Source organism: Podarcis bocagei (genome assembly GCF_964188305.1).
Source record: "Podarcis bocagei genome assembly, chromosome: 4".
Classification (NCBI taxonomy): domain Eukaryota; kingdom Metazoa; phylum Chordata; class Lepidosauria; order Squamata; family Lacertidae; genus Podarcis; species Podarcis bocagei.
The window spans coordinates 96,925,836-96,949,110 of NC_138128.1; the positions used below are offsets into that span (position 1 = coordinate 96,925,836).

The 23,275-nt window shown below is 45.8% G+C and overlaps 1 protein-coding gene across 1 annotated transcript in view; it reads left to right on the top strand.

The window, feature by feature from the left end:
* Positions 1-969: 969 nt before the first annotated feature.
* The window catches only part of SEMA3D (semaphorin 3D), a 184,828-nt gene continuing 162,522 nt past the window's right edge, over positions 970-23,275 (top strand). The window contains exon 1 of the mRNA XM_081191628.1: positions 970-1,331. The gene's annotated coding sequence lies outside the window, so the exon portion shown is untranslated. The remainder of the gene's footprint in view (positions 1,332-23,275) is intronic.

Below are 23,275 nucleotides of genomic sequence, written 5' to 3' on the forward strand. Positions count from 1 at the left end.
GACGAGGCAGGGCCCCAGACCAACAACACCAGTCCATTTCCAAAAGAGTATTATTATTAACTATCTGTGTACCCTGCCTTTCTTTCGGAAGGAGAGCCAGTTGCACCAACAGCAACAAAGAGTGACAAAAAGCACCTGAGTGACAGATCGCTTTAATTCACTTAAGCTGTGCAAACCAGCGGTACAAACCTGAATAAAACCCTGGGGGACGGGAAGGTAAGCCGCGCTCTGCATAATCACTATGTTGCACAAGCAAGTCATTGGAATGGCAATGCCTTTCTATGGGGTGAGGGCTCAAATATTTTCTTGCGGGTGGGAGTGGGGGTGAAAGGTCCTTGGCGCCAGGAGTTGACTCCTATGGTGCAAACCTAAATCCCTTCTGCAAAATACTGGCCGTCTGTGGGGAGGGAGGCTAGTTATCATAGACATCGGAAAACAGGCAGATTCTACAAATTGAAAACCGTGTGTGTGTGTGTGTGTTTGTGAGAGAGAGAGAGAGAGAGCGCGCGCCTGAGCGAAATCTTCTAAGTAAATCAAAGGCTGCACGGAAGATCAGTTGGAGATTTCCTGAAACAGAGCAGAAACAAACGCGCAAGTCAGGCCAGCCCTTTGCTCCGGACTTTGACAGGCTTCACTTCGGAGCTCAGGGTGGGGGTGGGGAGGGTCTTCCCCGGGCACAGTTCGGAGCCCCACCTGCGCATAAAGAGACTCTTACAAAATAAATAAACACACAAAATCCCCGCAGCCGAGCCGAGCGCCCCTCTCTCCGCCGCTCAGCCCCCGACGGATCCCGCGCTGCCGAGTCGGAGGAGCGCAAGGCTCCTTCTTGGCGCAGCAACCCGCCAACTCCGCGCCGCCGCCGAAAGCGCCCGGCCTGTGGGGCGACCTTGAGCCGGAGACCCCCGACGCTGCCGACGCTCGCCTGGCTGGATCCGGCCCCGGGGCAGCCGCCTGGCGGAGAGCACCGACCGCCTCCCTCCTGCCGCCGCACGTGGCTGCGCTGAGCCGCCGGCTGCCGGGAGGGGGAAACGGGCAGCTCGGGAGCCGGAGAGGAGAAGCGCAGAGCCGCCAGCAGCGCAATAGGAGGAGGCGGCGGAGAAGTCTTGGCTGTCCCAAGTTTCCCCGAGCGAGAGGAGCGCGCTGCGAGGCAGGAGGCGGCGCCCGGCAGCAGCAGCAGCAGCCGCGCCCTCTGCTCTCCGGCGCCCAGATCCACGCACAGCCGGCTTTGAGCAGGAGTCGCTTGGGCAGCATCCCGGCCAGGCGAGACTCCGCAGCGCGCACAGCGCTCGTCTTTTCGCGCAGCCGAGAGAGCGAGTTTAAGCCTGGAACAGGTAAGGACCGACTGGGCAACCTGGGGGCGCGCGCGGGTCCTCTTCTCCGTTGCCCCTTTGCCTGTTCGTTTGTTTGCTTGCTTGCTTACTTACAGTATTATTACAGAAGTGTAAGTTGGAAAGGATCGGCAGGATCCAACCCGCTGCCAGGCAGAAATCCTTCACTCAACACTGGGGCTCGAACCCCCGTCCGCATTGCTTATTTTGGGTCCCCATTTGAGTGCCACGACTCAAATTGATTATGTAGCACAGATGTTGTCAAGGTGTGATGATCTGTCCTGGAACGGCCCCATTGAAGAAGAGAACAGGGGTTGTTACCCAGACCTTGTTGCTGGTTGAAAGGGGGCCCCCATGACAGTTCAGGACCCCCGAAATGTAGGTATGCCACTGGCTCTACCAACAGCTACCCCAGCTGTCTTATTCCAGGGCAAGGATTGCTTCTTGCGGCTGACAAATTGGCTGAGCAATTGTGCCGTTGCGCTAATGTGCTTAAAAGCGGCGTGGCTGCTGCAAACAAACTGGGACGTGTCAGCTTTCAATTATTATTTTTTTTAAAAAGTAGGGAAATCCTTTATTTTGTTTTATTAAAAAAATGCTTGCCCGAGCACAGCTCTCTGCAATAGGAAAGCAATAAGAATAATGAGAACAATAAATCATTTGTATTTTCCACTGCGATTCGGTTTTGGCCAAACGCGGTCTGGGCTCTTGGCCGCTCGCTATTTTCCAAGGATGCCTGTCGCCGGCATATCCCACCTGCCGCTGCTTCTTTGCAGCATGATCCTAAGGCTGAAATCTTATGCACCTCTTAGCTGCTGGGAGTAAGCCTCATTTAACCCAAGAGGGTTAACCACATGTGTCTAGGATTGCAGCTGATTGCAGTTTTATTCGGAGATTAAACTTGGTGCGTTCTTACTGTGACTTCTGAACATGTTTGCCTGAAAAGCATGTCCGGCTGCTCAGTGGGTGCTTTCTAGTTGAGGGTGTCTAATAAATCCAAGCAGGAGCTTTGGAAGGAGCTGGAGCAGCATAATGTCAAACCAAAACTCACCCCCCCACACACATCCAAAAGCGTAGAGGGAGAAAGGATTCCCAACTCACAGATCTTTTCTCATAATCTTTCCCTTGCAATCCTCTCCTTGGGAGCTTTTGACAGGTTGAACTGCAAGTGGTGTTTTCTCTTCCAAGAGCGCAGGTGTGTTAGTTGGGTAGCAACATTGCAGACACAAGTCTTTTGACCCCCATCCCGGACAGATCAGGGCCAATGATGATTAACACTGGAATGGAGGACTTGTGGATGGTGGAGTATAACTTCTCCATTAAGGCAATTCTCCCTCGTCCTCCTGTTAATTTCATGGCACTCAGATGTTAACTGTCTAACCAGTGGCATAGCGTGGGGGGTGCAGGGGGGCGGCCGCACCAGGCGCAGCATCTGGGGGTTAGGGTTAGGGTGCGCAAATCCACGGGTTAGGGGGCACAAATTACTTGCCTTGCCCCGGCTGCTGACAACCCACGCTATGCCACTGTGTCTAACCTTTCTGGTGGGTGCACTTAAATAAGTTCTAAGGTCCAGAGGTACTAGTAAGTCCCTCCAAATCACGTAGTAAACACTTAGAGTTGTGTTTGGACTGATTGGCCTTATCAGTTGCATTTATATTTAGGTAAACATATCTGTAACAACTATTTACTATGTAACTGTGTAAGTTCACTTTTCAATTGCCCCCCCCCCCAGCACCTAAGAGTTGCTTAGGATGGTGCCAGAAACCAGAGACCAGTCTATCAAGGGGGATGCAGTTAAGGCTTTAAAACAGCCTTCCCCAACCCGGTGCCCTCCAGATGTTTGAGATTCCAGCTGTGATCAGCTCCTGCCAAGCGCTGCTGTTCTGGCGGGGAGTGGGGGAGATGGTAGCTCAAAACATCTGGATGACACCAGGTCGGGGCCTGTTTTAAAACAACTGCTTCTTTTGCAAGTATTGGCTGTGAGGTGTAGGAATAAGTATTGTCATTCAGGGAGTGTAATATAATTGCCTCTGGCCGCTGTGCTCAAACAAGGATCCCTGACTAGCCTCTTTTCTAGCATTCCCATTGCAAACTTCATTCGGAGCAGCAGGAGTTTGAAATTTAAAAAAAAAAATGGTTTTGATTAGTGCCCAGCCTTTTGGGGAAGATTTTGAATCCTCACTCTGCAGTGGTAGCATTCAGTATCATGCTCTGTGAAGTTCTGGAGGAGCAGGGTGCCTCCTGCCCCCAAATGATGGGGAGCAGCAAGTTCTCGGCTTTGATCAGCAGATGTGCTCTCCAGCTTCTCCCTTGCTGGCTCCAGAAACACCTGGCAGCACCTCCTCTGGCAATGTATCTCTAATGCAGGTGTAGCCAGAGCAGAGGTCTCCAAGGGTTGTTGTTGTTGAGTCGTTTAGTCATGTCTGACTCTTCGTGACCCCATGGACCAGAGAACGCCAGGCACTCCTGTCTTCCACTGCCTCCTGCAGTTTGGTCAGACTCATGCTGGTAACCTCGAAAACACTATCCAACCATCTCGTCCTCTGTCACCCCCTTCTCCTTGTGCCCTCCATCTTTCCCAACATTAGGGTCTTTTCCAGGGAGTCTTCTCTTCTCAGGAGGTGGCCAAAGTATTGGAGCCTCAGCATTACGATTTGTCCTTCCAGTGAGCACTCAGGGCTGATTTCCTTAAGAATGGAGAGGTTTGATCTTCTTGCAGTCCATGGGACTCTCAAGAGTCTCCTCCAGCACCAGAATTCAAAAGCATAAATTCTTCGGCGATCAGCCTTCTTTATGGTTCAGCTCTCACTTCCATACATCATGACTGGGATAACCATGGCTCTAACTATACGGACCTTTGTCGGCAAGGTGATGTCTCTGCTTTTTAATATGCTGTCTAGGTTTGCCATCGCTTTTCTCCCAAGAAGCGGGCGTCTTTAGTGGCCTTCAGTTCCATCAGCCTCAGCCAGCTTGGCCAATGACCAGCGATGGGAGGAGGTACAGTCCAGCCACCATATTGCTTCCCCTGCCCTCCGTGCCCTGACAGGAGGCCGAGCAGGACACTTCCTCTTTATGGCAAGCGGAGAAGACAGGAGACCCTAAACCAAGGGGGAACCTGATCCAAGAGAGAAGGAAGATTATTTGAATATTACGTTTTTATTTATTCATTACCTGCCCTTCCCTCTAAGGTCCTAATGTGGTTACAACATTAGAATGCAAATTTGAAGACAGTTTAATACAACTTAGAATAATAAATATTGAGGTGCATTCTAAAAAATATACATCTCAAAAGTCAGAGTAAAGAGGCTGTGATTTCCTATGTGTGAATGAGAACTATTTACTACTTACTTACTTACATACTTAATCCAATCTTCAGCATCCTCCGGAAGCTGCATAATGCAGGTGCCGGATGCAGTGGCGTAGCGTGGGTTGTCAGCACCCGGGGCAAGGCAAGTAATTTGCGCCCCCTAACCCCATACCTGCCGCCGCTGCCAGCTTCTTCTTGCTGCTGCCTGGGCTGGTCTGGTGTGGTTCTCTCCCGCGCTCAGTGCTGCGCTGGGCGGCCGCTGCACTGTCCCTCCCCCAGATAGTCCCTCGCTCTCTCTCCACACCGCACGCCTGGCACCCCCCCTCCACAGTGGGCGGCGACCCAGCGGCTCGGCTCGGATTCGCACAGCCAGCACTGCAGTGAGAGAGAGTGAGTGAGCCGGGTAGGGGCAGAGAGCTGAGAGAGCTGGGTCTGGAAATGAGCTGGCAACCAATGGCAAATTGCACAAAACTTTCAAATGGCAAGAACTGCCCTCTTTCAGGGATGCTCCAGCTTCGGGATCCCTCCACTGAGAAGAGTTGGGCTCAATAACCGCCAAGGACACTCCCCAATTCCAATAGCTCATCCTTCTAAGCTCACAGATCTGTTAGCTTGTTTCTCTGCCTCCCGTGTGAGTTTCTACTCCTCCTTGTGAACAGACGGATCATAACTCCGTTTCTCTTCTGATTCTGGTGATGGAAACGGCAGGTTTCTTTAGAAGTTTCTGCGTTAATCCTTTCCTGACACACAGAGTTACGAGCAACATGCACCTTATTCAAGTTATTCAGCAGTTCTGTGCTGAAAAGTACTCAGGCAAATGTTAGAAACAAAGAGGCAAGCCAGCAGTTGCTGCTTTATAAAAGGTCCCAGAGCGTTTTGTTTCGCCTGTCAAAATGGACTGGCCCTTCCACAGTTTCCTCTTCCTCGCCTTCTTCAGGTGAGCTGCACCTAGTCAGGAATTCACCTTCAATGGGGTTACCTACCAAGAGAAAATGAGAAGCACCCCTCCATTTCCCCCTTCCCTTGTCCAAAACCTGTGAAGAGATTGCTTTCCATTGGAGAGAAGATGGAAGTGGTCAAAGGCACTTAGCTTCGGAGCACCATTCTCAGGAAAGCGCAGGAGATGGGAGAGGCCTCTGGTCCTGTTTGCGGTTTTCCCTAAAGAGGCTTCAGGCTGGTCACTGTGAGAACAGGATCCTGGACTACTTGGGCCATTGGCCGGACCCTGCAGATTCTTTCTTGTGTTCTCTCTGCTCATTACCACCCCATTCACTGAATCCATAGGATTCAAAAGCCCAATATTTTGCTATCATAAATTTCATCTTCTGAACCTCACTGTCAGCCATGCTTCCTTAATGTAAATGTGGAATTCCTGTAAGATGCTCTGAGATTTACTGGGGAGGAGCCCATTTGAACTCAATGAGACTCCCTCTGAGTAGACATGATTAGGACTGTGCTGTTAGAACTAACTATCAAATTTAAATTAAGGAACGAATTTAAAGTTGTTTCTTCTATGCCAGTAGTTTGATTTCGTAAAGTTTTCATAATTTGGACCAGCTGAGGTTGATTACAGTCAATCTTTTCTTCCACATGGCGGACTTCTTCTTTTTTTTAAATGCTATATATTTGATATTGTGCTTTAATGTTGCAACTCACCCTGGGACCTAAGGGTGGGTATTATTATTAATAATATTTTTAAAATAATAATAGACTAAGGGTAAGAATCGTGGGCGAATCATTTCTCATGTGGTGATGGTGAGAGAATTTGAGCTGAGCATTGATTCCACCTTGGTCTGGAGCCCACTTGACTGCCTGCTGCGATCCCTCTTGACTAAAGGGCTAAATGCTGGTGTCGTCTTTGTAGGAAGTCTTTGGCTATCATTAAGGGATCAGGGGATGGATTTGAGAGTCTGCAAAATTCCTTCCCTGCTTCCAAAACCAGTGGTCAACAAATCTCTTTCTGGCAATTGACAGCAGTGAGAGACATTTCCCATGGGATCTGTTTCACTGCAATAAGTGAGATAGACTTGAAATTAAGTGGGTTTGGGCTTGTGGTGGAACACTGCATTAAAGATCTAAAAAAAGAAGAAGATTGGAAAAAGTTTAAAGACTACTTACAGAAATACTGTAAAACTTATGAATGTTAAACGGATGTTGGATGGAAAATAAGCGGTGTTGGCAAAAAGATTAATAAGAATATGTAAATATGGATTGATAATGATGGAAAATGTATTTTTACTATAGGTTAAGATGTTGAGTAAGGTTAAGTGATAGAGGGAAAGGATTTGCTGAACTAAATATCTGAACCGGAATACAAAAAGGGAGGTGTGAGGAGGTCAAGAAACTAGTGAATGAAAGATAAGATAAGAAAATATTAATCTTTTTTTTACTCCGTTGCTTTTGAGGGCTTTTTATTTTCTTTTTCTCTGTTATTATGTTAACTCTTTTTTATTGTGTATCTTGTATGTGTTTTGTTTTGTATCTTTTCTAATTTTGTTATCTTTATTGGCTTTTGTATTTTATGTTTAAATTTTGAAGTTATTGTTTTTCTATGAAACTTTAATAAATAGCATTTTAAAAAAAAATAAAGATCTAAAAAAAACCCAAACCCCTTTAAATCTGTATTTAGCTTGCTAGGTTTTTTTCTAGGCCATCTATTACCTTTGGCGTATTTAGTAAGCTACGAACTTACTAAAGCTAATAAAATCCCTTGTGTACAATTCAGATCATTGCTGAAGAATGACTATTTTCAACAACTATGTGATGGCCTGGGATTCAGACTCAGAGGCTGAACCTGAGGAATCCCAGCCTGCACAGGAGTCCCCGCCTCCAGGACCAGCTGAGCTGGGGCTGGGGCCTGAGCCTGAAGGGTCCTCACCTGGGCTGGATCCTCAGGTGCAGGCGTCAGCTGAGTCTGCTCTGGCCCCTGAGGTGATGGAGGACCCATTGCCTGCAGGTGCTCCACTCTCAGCCCCGTCAGAGGAAGCTGAGGTTGCCTCTGGGTCCGGTAACCCTCCAGCCTCTCCTGAGCTGCAGAGGCTCAGGGCAGAGAGGCGGAGGGAACTAAGTTCCCACAGGAGGAGTGCTCGCCTCCAGGCCAGGAGAGGCCAGTCACCTGTGGACCGGGGCAGCCCTATGCCTTGGAGGAGATAAAAGCCAGCCAGCCCCAGTCCCAGGTTGCGGGAGCAACGTTGTTGCTAGCCTGTTCCTGCCTGCACCTTGTCCTGCTCTTCTGCTGGAGTTCCTGACCCCACCTGACTCCCTGCCTTGGACCCAGCTACAGCTTTGACGGACAGCCTCCATACCACACCATTGACCTCGGACTGGACTCGGACCTCGCCTCTCGGTTAACCCCCAGGACCAGCACAAACTATTTCCAAATGGGTGGCAACAGTAGGCTGTTGCCACACTAATGCCTTAGTGTTATTTCCCCTCCAGGCATGCCTCAGCTCCAGCCTCCCCCCAACCCTGAAAATGTTCACATCAGCATGACTTGTTTAGTGCCAGATTCATTTCTGTTTGTGTTCCCACCAGGGGGCCTTGAGGGGGGGGGATGTCTTTAGCCTATGCAAAGGTGTTCACAGATACTTTCTTGGAATGACTTAAGGACTTCAATCAGTGTGAATCTGGTTTGAGAAACAATGCATCATGCAGTAGTATTTTATAACAAAGTGCAGGATACATGTGCATTTTGGACAACATTGTCTGGATAACATTGAAAACCCAGTAGCTAGGTTTTTAAAACTTTGCTATATGTACCTGCAATTTGTTTTGTTTTTATACTGAATATGCTCCATGCATGGTTCTGTTATTGTTTACATGTTTATGTGTTAGTTGGTACAAATCTTCATGTCAAATCAATTAACAAAACAACCGGAACTGGAACTGTAGTCAGTGCTCAGTAAATGGGCAAGGGAACACAGCCATTGTCTCTTGCAGCAAAATCATCGAAGAGATTTTTAAAAATATTTTATTTAGATTATGTATATTGTTGTTTAGTCGTGTCCGACTCTTCGTGACCCCATGGACCAGAGCACGCCAGGCCCTCCTGTCTTCCACTGCCTCCTGCAGTTTGGTCAAATTCATGCTGGTAGCTTCGAGAACACTGTCCAACCATCTCGTCCTCTGTCATCCCCTTCTCCTTGTACCCTCCATCTTTCCCAGCATCAGGGTCTTTTCCAGGGAGTCTTCTCTTCTCATGAGGTGGCCAAAGTACTGGAGCCTCAGCTTCAGGATCTGTCCTTCCAGTGAGCACTCAGGGCTGATTTCTTTCAGAATGGATAGGTTTGATCTTCTTGCAGTCCATGGGACTCTCCAGAGTCTCTTCCAGCACCATAAGTCAAAAGCATCAATTCCTTGGCGATCAGCCTTCTTGATGGTCCAGCTCTCACTTCCATACATCACTACTGGGAAAACCATGGTATAACTATACAGACCTTTGTTGGCAAGGTGATGTCTCTGGTTTTGTATATTGTTGTTTAGTCGTTTAGTTGTGTCCGACTCTTTGTGACCCCATGGACCAGAGCACGTCAGGCCCTCCTGTCTTCCACTGCCTCCCACAGTTGGTCAAACTCATGCTGGTAGCTACGAGAACACTGTCCAACCACCTCGCCCTCTGTCGTCCCCTTCTCCTTGTGCCCTCCATCTTTCCCAACATCAGGGTCTTTTCCAGGGAGTCTTCTCTTCTCATGAGGTGGCCAAAGTCTTGGAGCCTCAGCTTCAGGATCTGTCCTTCCAGTGAGCACTCAGGGCTGATTTCCTTCAGAATGGAGAGGTTTGATCTTCTTGCAGTCCATGGGACTCTCAAGAGTCTCCTCCAGCACCAGAATTCAAAAGCATCAGTTCTTCGGTGATCAGCCTTCTTTATGGTTCAGCTCTCACTTCCATACATCACTTCTGGGAAACCCATGGCTTTAACTATACGGACCTTTGTTGGCAAGGTGATGTCTCTGTTTTGCTTTGTTTTTTTAAAAAACAGAAATATATATACCACCCTTTAAAAAAGCCAACCCACTATCTATTAAAATCACACAACAACAAATGACAGTTAGACCATCAGCAGTAACAGTAGCAGCAATGAGGTCTCTCCTCCACCTGCCCACCCCCCACAAAAGATGCATCTTGATGCGCCATCGGAAGCTATAAGAGGAGACCAAGCACCTCCGTAGGGAGAGAATTCTGTATGGAAAGGCCCTTTTCCAAACCCTCACACCATGTACCTCATCCCATGTAGGAAGTGCCTGGAGGGTTTCATCTGCTCATTTTAGAGCATGGGGTTTAACCATCTAAATGAGCACCTTGAACTGGGCTTGGAAAACAGCCAGTGTAGCTGTTTAAAAACAGGGATGCTTTGTCTCCCAGCATTCTTGCTCCAGCCTTTTGCATTACCGTTAGCCTTTATAAAGCAGCCAGTATTATTCCTTCTACCTTTTGCATTTTTATACTTCCAGGTTTCTGCTTTTGCTCTTTGTGTGTGTGAGTGCGTGTGTTTTATGAAAAGGCATGATGCATTTACATTTGAAAAATATGCAGTGTTGGTCCATTAATATAAACAACCTTAATTTAAAAACTTGATGTGCAAGCTTTTGTATTACACAGGATTCCTCAGGCTCGGTAAGAGTTCTGTGTAGGTTGAGAGCTAATATACCATATTGTGAACTTTTGGTTGCAATGTAGGTGAAATTTTACAATAACTCTGAATTATTTCCCCTGTATTTTAGGTTTGCTTGCTCTTTTCTGAATAAATACATCCCTGTTCTTTTGCATTTAGAGTGTACTTTAGTTGTATGGAGACATTTTTTAGTTTTATGCTTCCGCTCTGAAGCATTTTTTTTTTTTGTTAAAATGTGCCTGTAGCTCGCAGAGCTTCCATGGAATTAATTCCTTACAGTGTGTACATGTCTTCTCAGACTGTTTTTCAGTCAAATTTATTCCCTGTTAATTGTGCATAGGATTGCAGCTTAAAGCCCTGACCCATTTTTATATTTTTTTTTATAGAATGGAATGGGGAAACTGTGGCCTTGGAGAAGTTGCTGGGTTCTGGCTCCATCATCCTTGATCATTAATAATAATAATTTATTATTTATATGTTACCCATCTCGCTGGGTTACCCCAGCCAATCTGGGTGGCTCTCCACAAAATATTAAAAACACAGTAAAACATCAACCATTAAAAGCTTCTCTGAACAGGGCTGCCTTCAGAGATCTTCTAAAAATAAAATAGCTGTTTATCTGTTTGACATCTTCTGGTAGGGCATTCCATAGTGCGGGCGCCACTACTGAGAAGGCCCTCTGCCTGGTTCCCTATAACTTCACATCTTGCAATATGGTAAACTCCAGAAGGCCCTCAGAGCTGGATCTCAGTGTCCAGGCTGAACGATGGAGGTGGAGATACTCCTTGGCTGTGCTGCTTGGGCTGATGGGAATTGGAATCATAGAATTGTAGAGTTAGAAGGGACCCCAAGGTCTAGAAGCACCCATGACAGATGACCATACAACCTCTGCTTTAAAACCTTTGAGGAAGGAGAGTCCATAATCACCCGAGGGAATCTGTTCCACAGTTGAACAGCTCTCACTCTCAGAAAGTTCTTCCTGATGTTGAGTTGGTATCTCCTTTCTTGTAACTTGATTTTGAAGCCATTGGGTTTGGGTCCTTCCCTTTGGAACAGGAGAAAAGAAGCATTTCCCATCTTCTGTGTGACAGCCCTTACGATATTTGAAAATGGCTATCACACCTTCTCTCAATCTCCTCCTTATTGCATGCTCCTCTGGTTTTCAGTAGAAAACACTGAAAGATCCAGTAATTCTGAAGTCTGATGAGCTCTGATGAATAACTCCAGGGCCGTCTTTACCTGGGGGTGCAAGGGGTGTGGGGCACCCGGGTGCCGAATTCTGGGGGGCGCCAGGCACCCGCCACTGAAGCTGCTTAAGCTCTTAACTATTTCTCTGTTATGAAATAATAAATAATTTTGATCAAGCTAGAAAAACAAAATACATATATACCTAGGTATTACTGAATGGGATACCTACTGTTTCACTAAAGGACTTTCGACTTTGTGCGCTCATTTACCAAAGACATGCCACGCCAGCTGCAGCGCTTGTCAGACTCAATGACGGCGCTTGTCATTCTGAACGGTGCCGTGCACGCAAAATTAACTAAATTTGGGGGTGCTGGGTGGATCTTTGCACCCCGGTGGCACATATGCTAAAGACAGCCCTGTATAACTCCAAGGGATTATTGGGATAGGAAAGGCATAGGCTTTAAAATTTAATGTTACAATATTTTAAGATTAAAGATTAGGATAAATAAAGAGGGGAAGGATTTGCTGAACTAACAAATTGAACTGGAATACAAAAAAGGGAGGCGTGAGGAGGTCTGAGAAACAAGCTAATGAAAAATAAGTAATGGAAAGATTGAGTTGTTTTTAACTGTGTGTTTTTTTACTTTGTATTTTTCTTTCTTCTTTTTTCATTTTGTAATATTTTGAAAATTTTAATAAATATCTTTTTTTTTTTAAAAAAAGGGAAAGGCATAGGCAGTGGGAATACTCCCCCCCCCATCTTTCCTGCTTTCCTGCTTTTTATTATGAGAAATCTCTGCATTAGTGTGATCCCACCTGGCAGTACTCTGCCTGGGGACAACGCCTCTCAGGTAACAAGGTGCTCCAAAGCAAAGCAGCCCCCTCCCCTCACCCTGCCCAGCCTTGGTCTTTTAGAGATGAAGGCAGCCCCTTTCTCTTCTGGATCTCTGCCAAACAGGCAGAATCCAGTGGCAGCAGTAGGTGGTGTTGAATGGAAACACACAAGTACTGTCAATGTGTTACTCATTTGCTTCCTTGTTTTCGTGGAATTTGCCTGGGCTGGGGATGAGCCACATAAAAACCCCAAGCTTTGGAAGAGAGATGCCTGCAAGGCATTTGAAACCGTGAAGAGCAAGGGCTCCATTTAATTCATGTGAAGCAGCCTTTAACTCCTCCGCTGAGCTATTTTTACCTTTTTAATAGTGTTGCACCTCAGACGTACTTCAGCAAAAGCTGACATCTTTGTCTGGATGTCATACTGTAAACCTAACAATGCCAGGGCTTAAAATAGCCCTGGAATACACCCTTTTCGTTTCCTCTTCTGCTCACTCGTCTTCTCTCTTTCCACATCCATCAGTGTTTCAGCTAAATGCATCCTTTCTGTATGTATTTACTCTTCACGAACTTTGAAATCCAAGATTAAGAGCTGTAACTCACCTGCTTTTCAATCACTCACTTGATTCCTATGCCACCTTTCCAAAGTTAAAACCAACCTCAAGGCGGCTTACAACATATAAAATGTTGCATAGCTGCAAACGTAAGAAAAGCGTAAACAATAAGCGAAGCACCAGAAAGTGCACAACCAAATTGCACCATTTCCACATAAATCATAATGTCCAAAATAAAGATGCAAAAAATTAACAGCAACAGCAGCATCACACCCACCCACCCAAACTCACCCGTCAAACAAAACCCTCCAAACAGCACCCCAGCTCAAGAGTCTGTTCAGCAGCCTCAGCTTTTGTAGCTGGAGTCAGTTTGCGGGCATACACACACACACACACACACACACACACACACACACACACACACACACACAGAGTGTCACAAGGCCAGGTGGGGAAAGGCCAGCAAGGCAGGGAGCAGTCTGGCAGAGAGAGAGGGAGAGACTGAAATTGACAATTTCATCCATCCCTACCTTCTTGTCACCCCTGTGGGTGTGACCTAGAATGAACCCAACGCTCCTTCTCTGCTAAGCATGGAGGAGAAATTCATTTGGTTCTCGTTTCTTCCATGGATCCAATCTGAAACATCCCAACTTGTTTACGGATTGGAACAGATTTTTGCAATGAATTTTTGATGGATAAAAAATGTGCACAGAAATGCATCTTTTACACAAAAAGGCGCATTCCGAATGTGTATTTGCCTGGTGAGAAAAACACAAACATTGAAAGGTGGGTGGTTTGTGTAAAATGACTGAATTTCCCCACAAAAGCATGTACAAAACGTACGCAGGAGGGTGGGACGGCACATAGGGAAGTAGCTTGCACCTATGCTGGATTACCAGGGAGACCGAAACAGGATAGAAAGGACTTCCCAGCCTGGTCCCAGTCACACAGGCGCACTTGTTTGGTGGGCAAACTTTTCTTGGTTCTCTTAGCCTGACCTCTAATTGAAGCACCACAGGGTTCCACCAAGCATTGGCGAGGAAACCAACTGTTCTCATCTTTTCCGTAAATATGCGTCTATTCCCTCTGAATACACATGCATGTGTCTCCAATCTTTAAAACAGCAAGCAGTTCGATTGCTTCCAACCTACTTGGTAAATGCCTGAGGATTACTTCAGGAAGCAGATGTTTTGCCAAAATAGCCAGGCCTTTAGAATATTTATTTATGATTCACTGGTGGGGGTGGAGGGGGATGGACTGTGATTTATACCAAAGAGGGGAAATGGTTGAATTTCCTGGAATATTCAAGTTTACAGTTTTGTTTTGCCTTTGTTTTAGATTGTGCAAACCATATATCGATCATCCCAGGAGTGGCCAGTATTTTGCAAAGGCCACATCCATCCTATGGAACCGTAGCTAGAGGCGCTTCAGCGTTTAAAGCAATATGGTTTTCTTCTGTCCCTGAATAGCATTCCTGAGTTGTGACAACAGCGTTGAGCTGATAAATGTATATGACTGCATCGAGAAGAGGCCACTTTCTGTTTTTAGTAGCTGAAGTTGCTCGTTAGTTGACACGTGTGTTCATCTCTTCATTTCATGACTGGCAGCAGAGGTATGAATGGAGTTGGGGTGGGAGCTGACAAAATTCTGTGGCGTCCTGCCTGTGATGTCACAGTCACACATGAACATGATCACTCATGTGGGGCAGGACATGCATGTATACCTAACTTTACACACCTTCTGTCTGCAGTAGGGTGGCCAACCCTTTTCCCCCCTTAGCAAAGATCTTGTGTCTTTAAAAACTACACGAGGAATACCCCAATTCAAGGTCTTTTAACTGGCTGAAATAGTGCACACCTTTTGCTTGTGATAACCCTGCCAACTTTTTTCCTTGTGCCTTTAAAAGCTGCTGGATGAAGCCTTAATCCAGGGGCCAGCAAACTTTTTCAGCAGGGGGCCGGTCCACTGTCCCTCAGACCTTGCGGGGGGCCGGACAATATTTTGAAGGGAAAAAAATGAATGAATTCCTATGCCCCACAAATAACCCAGAGATACATTTTAAATAAAAGGACAGATTCTACTCACCGATTCCTGGACCATCCGCAGGCCAGATTGAGAAGGCAATTGGGCCGGATCTGGCCCCCAGGCCTTAGTTTGCCTACCCATGCCTTAATCTACCAAGTGAAGCTTTTCCTGGGAAAGAAGTGACTGGAAAACCTATTTCTGCCTAGCCAGCAACTTTGGAAGGTGGAAGGGCTTTTGTTAGCAGGGAAAGCAGGCAACTCCAGCCTGCTGTGTATCTGCACCCATTTTTTGGGGGGTGGGGTGGGGAGGGGCACACACAACAAGAACTGAAGTCCCAAGGCCAAGCCTACACCTTTGTGACCACCTCTCAGGCTTGTGATGCACTGAGCAAGGGGGGAGGTGGGTCTCCTCTTGCTCCCGATCTGCTTTGCTGGGGGACGTGGCTCTGCTTTCTTCCTTACCTGGAGGAGGAACAACTGGGAAACTACGTGGAAGCTGGTTACACGTAGAATCATATGACTGTAGAGTGGGAAGGGACCGCTCTGTAACTGTACAGTTGCCAGTGGGGGTGGGCTGGAGCCCAACAACTTTGCAGGCAGAAGGTCTCACATCAACCCCTGGCATCTGAAGGTCTGGAGAGGCCAGGGGTGAGGAGTGTGGTAAAAATGCTTTACATAAATAATAATTCAACCGTTCTTCACAATAATTTCCTTAAACATTACAAGATTATAATCTGCTCTCACAAGGTAGATTTCCAACCTGAAACTTACTATTATTAATAGAATAAGTTGCCTTGATTATTTTTTTTTTAAAATGGTAAATAGAATTTTCAGATGTTATAATGACAGGATGCAAAAAGGTCCCTCATTGTAACCCACATTTCTATAATTCAGGTGGCAAACTAACTCTGGGCCCGTTTGGACGAGTAATTTGGAACGAATTCACCCTACCGGCCTTGGTTGATTTGTGGGTTAACCCATAGCTGTCAACTTTCAGATTTGAAAATAAGGGATCAGCAGCCTCACCTGTCCTGGGGACAGTCTATGGGATATCTAACAATCCAGGATAGCAGTGGGAAGCAGTGGGAAATGGTGCTGGAATACGGGAATTTCCCACAACAAAAGGGAAGGTTGACAGCTATAGGTTAGCCTACCTTGCAGAAAGTAGCTGTGTGGTTGCTCCTGGAATTGCTTACCAAACAACACACAAAGAAGCCTTTTTGCCCAAACAGCTTCCTGCTTGGTCTGTGTGATCTTAACCATACCAGCAAAATCCTTCTTGTTCAGCTGTATGTTTAAGATCACACAAACTGTGTGACATGTGCATGCGAGGGGTGGGGGAGACAGAATGGCTTTCGTACAAATGGCTTCCATATGATTTCCCATACGATCAATATGATGCAAGAATTGGCCTGTGGAGTTGGCCCTCTTGCTACTGACCGCCCTCTTTATTGCTGTTAGTAACTGGGCCAATTGCCCCAGTCCAAAGCTTCTTTGTAGGGCTTCCGGGACATATGCACATCTGGTGCTGAAATGATACCTGAATGTGTCTTCCCAGTTCATTTCAAAGCTGTCATGTGCACAGAGAGATGTGTCCATACCAGGGATGCTCATGGATTTCGTTTGGGTCTGCATTTCTAAGTGAACCACCCTGATTCACACTCTGCCAGTGGCGTAGCATGGGGTGGTGGTGGCCCAGGACGCAAAATTCTGAGAGGGGCCCCCACGACAGGCTCTCTCATTGAGGCTGCGTGGCTGAGCTCCTGCCACTTTCCAGAGATGCAGACTCCATTGTCTCTCAAGATAGGCAGATGCCATCAACAATTGTCTTGGTGATTATTTCTGTGTAACTTCTAAGCTAGCAGGTTCATGTGAAAATACATTGCATTGTCTGGGTTGTATTCCTTTTAGGCAGGGATGGAGAACCTGTCAGCTTCCAGATGTTGTCAGATTACAACTCCATCATCTTTTACCATTGGTCACGGTTGCTGAGGCTGACGGGAGTTGGAGTCCAAAAACATTGGGGAGGGCCACAAACTTCCCACCCTGCATTAGGTTGTCAATTTATGTGGGGCTACCCAGGAAGATGGGACATGGGTGGTGCTGTGGGTTAAACCACAGAGCCTAGGACTTGCCGATCAGAAGGTTGGCGGTTCGAATCCCCGCAATGGGGTGAGCTCCCGTTGCTCGGTCCCAGCTCCTGCCAACCTAGCAGTTCGAAAGCACGTCAAAAGTGCAAGTAGATAAATAGGTACCGCTCCAGCGGGAAGGTAAACAGCGTTTCCGTGTGCTTCTCTGGTTTGCCAGAAGCGGCTTAGTCATGCTGGCCACATGACCCGGAAGCTCTACCCCGGCTCCCTCGGCCAATAAAGCGAGATGAGCGCCGCAACCCCAGAGTCGGTCAAGACTGGACCTAATGGTCAGGGCTCCCTTTACCTTTACCTTTTACCCAGGAAGACAACCTGGAATTTTTAAATACTTATTTTATTTATTAAATTTGCATACCACCTTCACCCAAAGATCTTAGGGCAGTTTGCAGCATAAAAATACAAAGTTGCCACTAATGGAGAATGTGGTGACCAGGTTGTCGATGGGAGCAGCCGGCCAGTCATATAAAACTCCTATTCTTTCCCATGGATATTTAATTTTGATAAGCAAACATTTGGCAAAACTTTGTGGAATGATACTGGACCTCTTGCAGCAAAAATGCTGCGTATTCTCTCTCTAGTTATGTTTATGATAGCAAGTTATTAAAGGCATGTTAAGATCTCATCATAAAATGGAAAAATACTTTTATTGTTCTGATAGATCTTTTTTCCTCAAGATGTTTCAATTCTTGCCATTTATTATGGCTTTTAGGAGCACTCTATAAAGTACATGCATGGAAGCTTTTGTTTTTCCCATTACTTTGATCTAAGGGGAGATAACTGGCTACACCTAAGTAATTCAAAGGAAATGTTTGAATTTTGTCTTTGATACATGCCTTTTCCTTGGATTGAAAGAGAGACTGGAGTTTGTCAAGTTTTTCTGTGTGCCCAGAAATAAAAGGGGAGGTTTCTGCTCTGCTGTTTTCAACTGCAGATATGGCACCCAAACTGAAGAAGCTAGAAACTCTCATTCTGAAAACTCCATCCTCATTGTCAGCTGACTCTAGAAGTCTAAAGTCCACCCTCATTGCTGCCCAGCCACCATGACCTCCGGCATCATGCACATGCATGTGTGCACACCCACACATCTGTTTGGTGTGAATGCCAACAACCTCAGATGCATCTTGTGAATATACCTGAAAACAGACACACATTTGGTTTACCTTCTTTTCGGTGCCAAGCAGCATGCAATGTAAATCAAGTTGTTTACTCTTGAATGAGGTGCTCCCTGCATGCTACAGTTTTGGATCTGGAATATTTTTTGGAGGGGGGGGGTATGACCTCTCAATCACCCTTATGTAGGGGTAGCCAAAGTGCTGCCATCCAGATCTTGCCAGACTACAACTTCCATCAATCTTGATTAATGGTCATTGTTGACTTGGACTGGGAGTTACCACATGGGCTGCTACTGCCCTCTGTAATGCAAATTGCAAGCGTGAAGAGTTGGGGATCAAACCTAAAGGGCTAAAGCCCCCCTCTCCCCCACCAAACTGGATTGCAGCACCCACACTGGCTATTCCCCCCCGAATAATGTGCACTCAATAAATTGTACACTTAATATCTTGTTTAAACCCTCAGATATACTGCAGTGAATGATGACACTGAAGGGAACATCTCTGCGGTTTTGAACATTTGCACAAATCCCAACAAATCTGTTTACATCCCCTCTATTTCCTGCAGCCTGTGTAGGTAAAGGTAAAGGGACCCCTGACCATTAGGTCCTGTCGTGACCGACTCTGGGGTTGCGGCGCTCATCTCACTTTATTGGCCGAGGGAGCCGGCGTACAGCTTCTGGGTCATGTGGCCAGAATGGCTAAGCCGCTTCTGGCAAACCAGAGCAGCGCATGGAAATGCCCTTTACCTTCCTGCCAGAGCAGTACAGTACCTATTTGTCTACTTGCACTTTGACGTGCTTTTGAACCGCTAGGTTGACAGTAGCAGGGACCAAGCAATGGGAGCTCACTCTGTCGCGGGGATTCAAACCCCCGACCTTCTGATCGGCAAGTCCTAGGCTCTGTGGTTTAACCCATAGTGCCACCCGCATCCCTTGCAGCTCGTGTAATATAGGGATATTATATGGAATGCTTTTTATTTAGAAAGTATTTATAAGCTAAAAAAAAGGTAAAGGTAAAGGACCCCTGACAGTTAAGTCCAGCCGCGAACGACTCTGGGGTTGTGGCGCTTATCTCGCTTTACTGGCTGAGGGAGCTAGTGTTTGTCCGCAGACAGTTTTTCTGGGTCATGTGGCCAGCATGACTAAGTTGCTTCTGGTGAAACCAGAGCAGCGCACAGAAACGCCGTTTACCTTCCCGCCAGAGCAGTACCTATTTATCTATTTGCACTTTGACGTGCTTTTGAACTGCTAGGTTGGCAGGAGCAGGGACCGAGCAACGGGAGCTCACCCTGTCACTTGGATTCAAACCGCCGACCTTCTGATCAGCAAGCCTAGGCTCACAGTGCCACCTGCATCCCATTTATAAGCCACCAGCTGATTAAAAATATCATGGTGGTGTACAATCTTGGGAATAGCAGGTGCCTTTCAGAGCTCACACTATAACTTTGGCCATGGGCAACTCACATTAATCTTGCTGCCATGACTGGGGAGGACCAGTGAGGGGGCAGCAGCAGAAGTTGAAACATTGCCAAAACAGGGGCTAGATTTTGTGGATGCACAAGGTGTACAGCAAACATCCCCCCCCCAAAGACATTATTTTGAACAGGAAGAATGATTTGTTGCAACTGCTGTACACTGAAAATTGTGATTGCAGTCGAAAATAACAATGTAATATAGCTCACTGGTGTCTTTCTGTCTGCTATTGGTAGGTAGTAAATCATAGCAGCTGGTCTTTAACGTTGGAAGGGTCCTCATGGAAGCATCTGATCTTGCATGTTGGTTTTTCCAAGACACATGCTTTCTATTACGTTTTCACATATGATGATATTCTCTTTATTAGCGAGCATGCTATTTCCCCCCTCCTTATTGAAAAAGCATTGCTGTGGTTTTTTGAAAATTATATCTGGTACAGGTTTTGCATTTGCTTTCTGGGGAAAATATTCTCTTGTTTTGGGGTTCCTGATGATCAAGGCCAGCAGGGAAGCCAAGAGTTGCGTATGTCTCAGTGCAAGAGATATGAAGTTGGGTCATAGCGATTACAAGGCTAGATATATAGGATGAGTCCTTCAGCAAATCTGAGCTCTTTGGTCCACCTGGGAGGTAAATATTTCTCAAGGGCAACAGCTCTTTTGGGTTTTCCTTCCAAATATTTTCACCACTTCAAGGCTGGATTTAATGCAAAGAGGCTGGAGTGGAGACAATAGACATGGGAAAGGGGACGAGCGGAGCTCAACATATGAAAAACAACATTTTTATTTTATTGAGTTGATTTTGTGCGCATGCATCTTTATATCCAGATTCTGTTTCTGGTGATCTCAGTAAAAAGACCAGTGATAGCTGGAAGGAACTGGACCATCCATTGAGTCCAAGGATTACTGCAAAGATGCAGCAACGAGACCCATTGCATGCAGAAGATTTCTGCTTCTGGACATCCTGGCTCTAGAATCAAAGTGGGCCCAAGCTATCAGCTTTTATTACCTAGTCACATTATCGGACATGTCTGCCAGGAATCTTCCCATGCGGGTGTTTTTTGTTTTCGTTTTGCATTGGGGCTTTTTATATTTAGCCAAAAGTCAGAGGCCTGTTGGACTAGCATTTTTATTTCCAAAGAGCTTATAAATAAAAAGAATAACAGAACTAGGGATGGGTTGATTTCTGGACTGATTTATGTTGATGGGCTCAAATAAACTAGAACTTTCATGGTTTCCACTTAGCCAAAAGGTGGGGGAGGCAAGAGACATCCATAGTTATATATTTATAGAGTATAAATATTGTGAAGGAATGTGAGATGCCAGGGCAGTAAATCAAGGTACAAGGTCAGAATAATAGGAGGATGAGGTGGATGAAAGAGAAGATTAATAACCCAGTTCACAGTAGTCTGGAATCCTGTTTGCAGGAGCCCAGCGAATTTAATATTTGAGTTCTGAACCCGTGTAGTTCAGGGGTGGGAAGAAGGTAGATGGGGAGCTACTGGTAGATTTATCGGTGATTTCCAGCAGATCAACAAGGATTTCCTGGTGCTTGAATAACAAAATAAACTTCCCTCCCCCCCAAAAAAAAACTATAATTCTGAAATGAAGAACGCAAGTAATGAGGTGGCTGTCAGGGGTTTTTGTATGGATGGACTGTGAGCTGTGTTCAGTTCCGGTACTCAAAAAAAATTTCTGGGTTCAATTTTTTTTTTTAATTTTTTTTAAGGTATGCCTGTTGCATATCTTTATAAAACTTTGTATGCTCTAGTTGGTAAACATCAGGGTTCTAGCATGTGTGGTACAATTCTGTTGTTGAGGGTTATTGAAAGAAGTAGCTTTATATGTAAAAGTTAAAGGACCCCTAGACGGTTAAGTTCAGTCAAAGGCGACTATGAGGTTGCAGCCGGCATTTGTCCACAGATAGCTTTCCGGGTCATGTGGCCTGCATGACTAAACTGCTTCTGGTGCAACAGGACACCATAACGGAAACCAGAGCGCACGGAAACATCGTTTACCTTCCCGCTGGAGTGGTACCTATTTATCTACTTGCACTGGCGTGCTTTCAAACTGCTAGGTTGGCAGGAATTGGGACTGAGCAACGGGAGCTCACCCCGTTGCCAAGATAATAAATAATAAATAATAAAGATTATTATTATTCCTCAACAGAGGCTGATTATGAGGAGGAAAGGCTCGAACCATGAATCATGTGGAGATGCATTGGACAGCCTCCTTTGTGGCTGGCCAGCCAGCCAGATCCATTCATTATGGCTGTGCTTCTCATGATACACTTGTTTGCTTCGCCATGAAATTTGGGATTTGGTGATGTCAGTGTTTGGAGCTTGCTGCCGCTCCCATCTCTGAGTAGAGTAGTGAGAGAAAGCATGGAACACATTTTCTTCCTCTCCTTAAGTGTTCTGCTAAATCTGGGGCAAAATGCAAATATCGGAAGTGCATTCTCCGAAAAATGCTGTTCTGACTGTGAGTGAACATCTCTTTCCAATGGCTCAAGCTTTGGCAAGGCTTATGAAACTTACCTGGGAAATGATGGGCTTCCTTGTTTGTGGGCCTTACCTCGCTGGCTGCCATTGACGGGTCAATGGTGCGTAATGCTGATCTGCAATGCTGAATTCAATTATGGGCACCCCATTCTAATGACTAAGGAAAAACAGATGGAAATTGACCAACTGCAATAACCAGCTCCTCTCAGTGGCTGGGGGGTCCATGTGCAGAACAGCTTCACAGAGTGGGCTCTTTTGAAAATAAGAGTAATGAAGAAAGGCTTCCTAGTAACAATACAGGGGACAATGGACAACCCAGGAAATTCCCTCTTAAAGACCTCAGTAGGAGCATTCATTTTCTCTTCAAAGAAAACTGGGACTAATTGGTCCAACCTGCTAAAAACATATGAGTCAGTCGCTTGATTTCTCATACGAGTTATTGGACAGCTGAAGAATACTCTCTCATTATTTTTAGTATTTGTGTCCTGCAAACTATTTTTATGGGCAACATGCTGTCTCAGTTACAATGAGATTCCCCAAACCCACCTCCTTAACTTTCTAATTTCCACAAGCTGCCTTCCCACTTCCTCAATTGTTTATTCTAACCTTCTGTAAAGTTGCCATGTGTACAGAAATGACTTCTTTTTTTAATTGCAGTTTTTTCTGCCAAGTACTGACACTTTTTATAGCAAAGAGGTAGGAAAACAGAGTCAAATAACAAGTCATCTTTACAGCATGGAGAATGTCATAGTAGTTTGAGGACCAAGTTTGATGAGAGTATGTGAATTCTTAGGATCCTCAAATGGACATGTATGAAGAATAGGGCTGGTGGAAGTTGGTGTCTAATAACATCTGGAGGACTACAGGTCTCCCACTCATGAGTTAAACCATCTCTGAGGCAAAGTTGGGAAATCTGCCAGCCTGAGGTCTTCTGCCAGTAGAAACAGACAGTGCTAGACTGAATGGACCCCTATGTTGGATAGCTTCTTATGCCCTTAGCAAGATCATGAGCAGATGTTTGTGCTGGTGATCCACCTATCCCAATTATTTTACCCTAGCTCTGCTTATGAGATCAGCTGCTCACTGCAGCCATAACCACGACATCTACACACTGTTTATTTTTTTATTTTTTATTAATATTTTATTAAGTTTTATCAATAGAAAAGTTCAGAAAAATACAAAAACAGAAAAATACAAA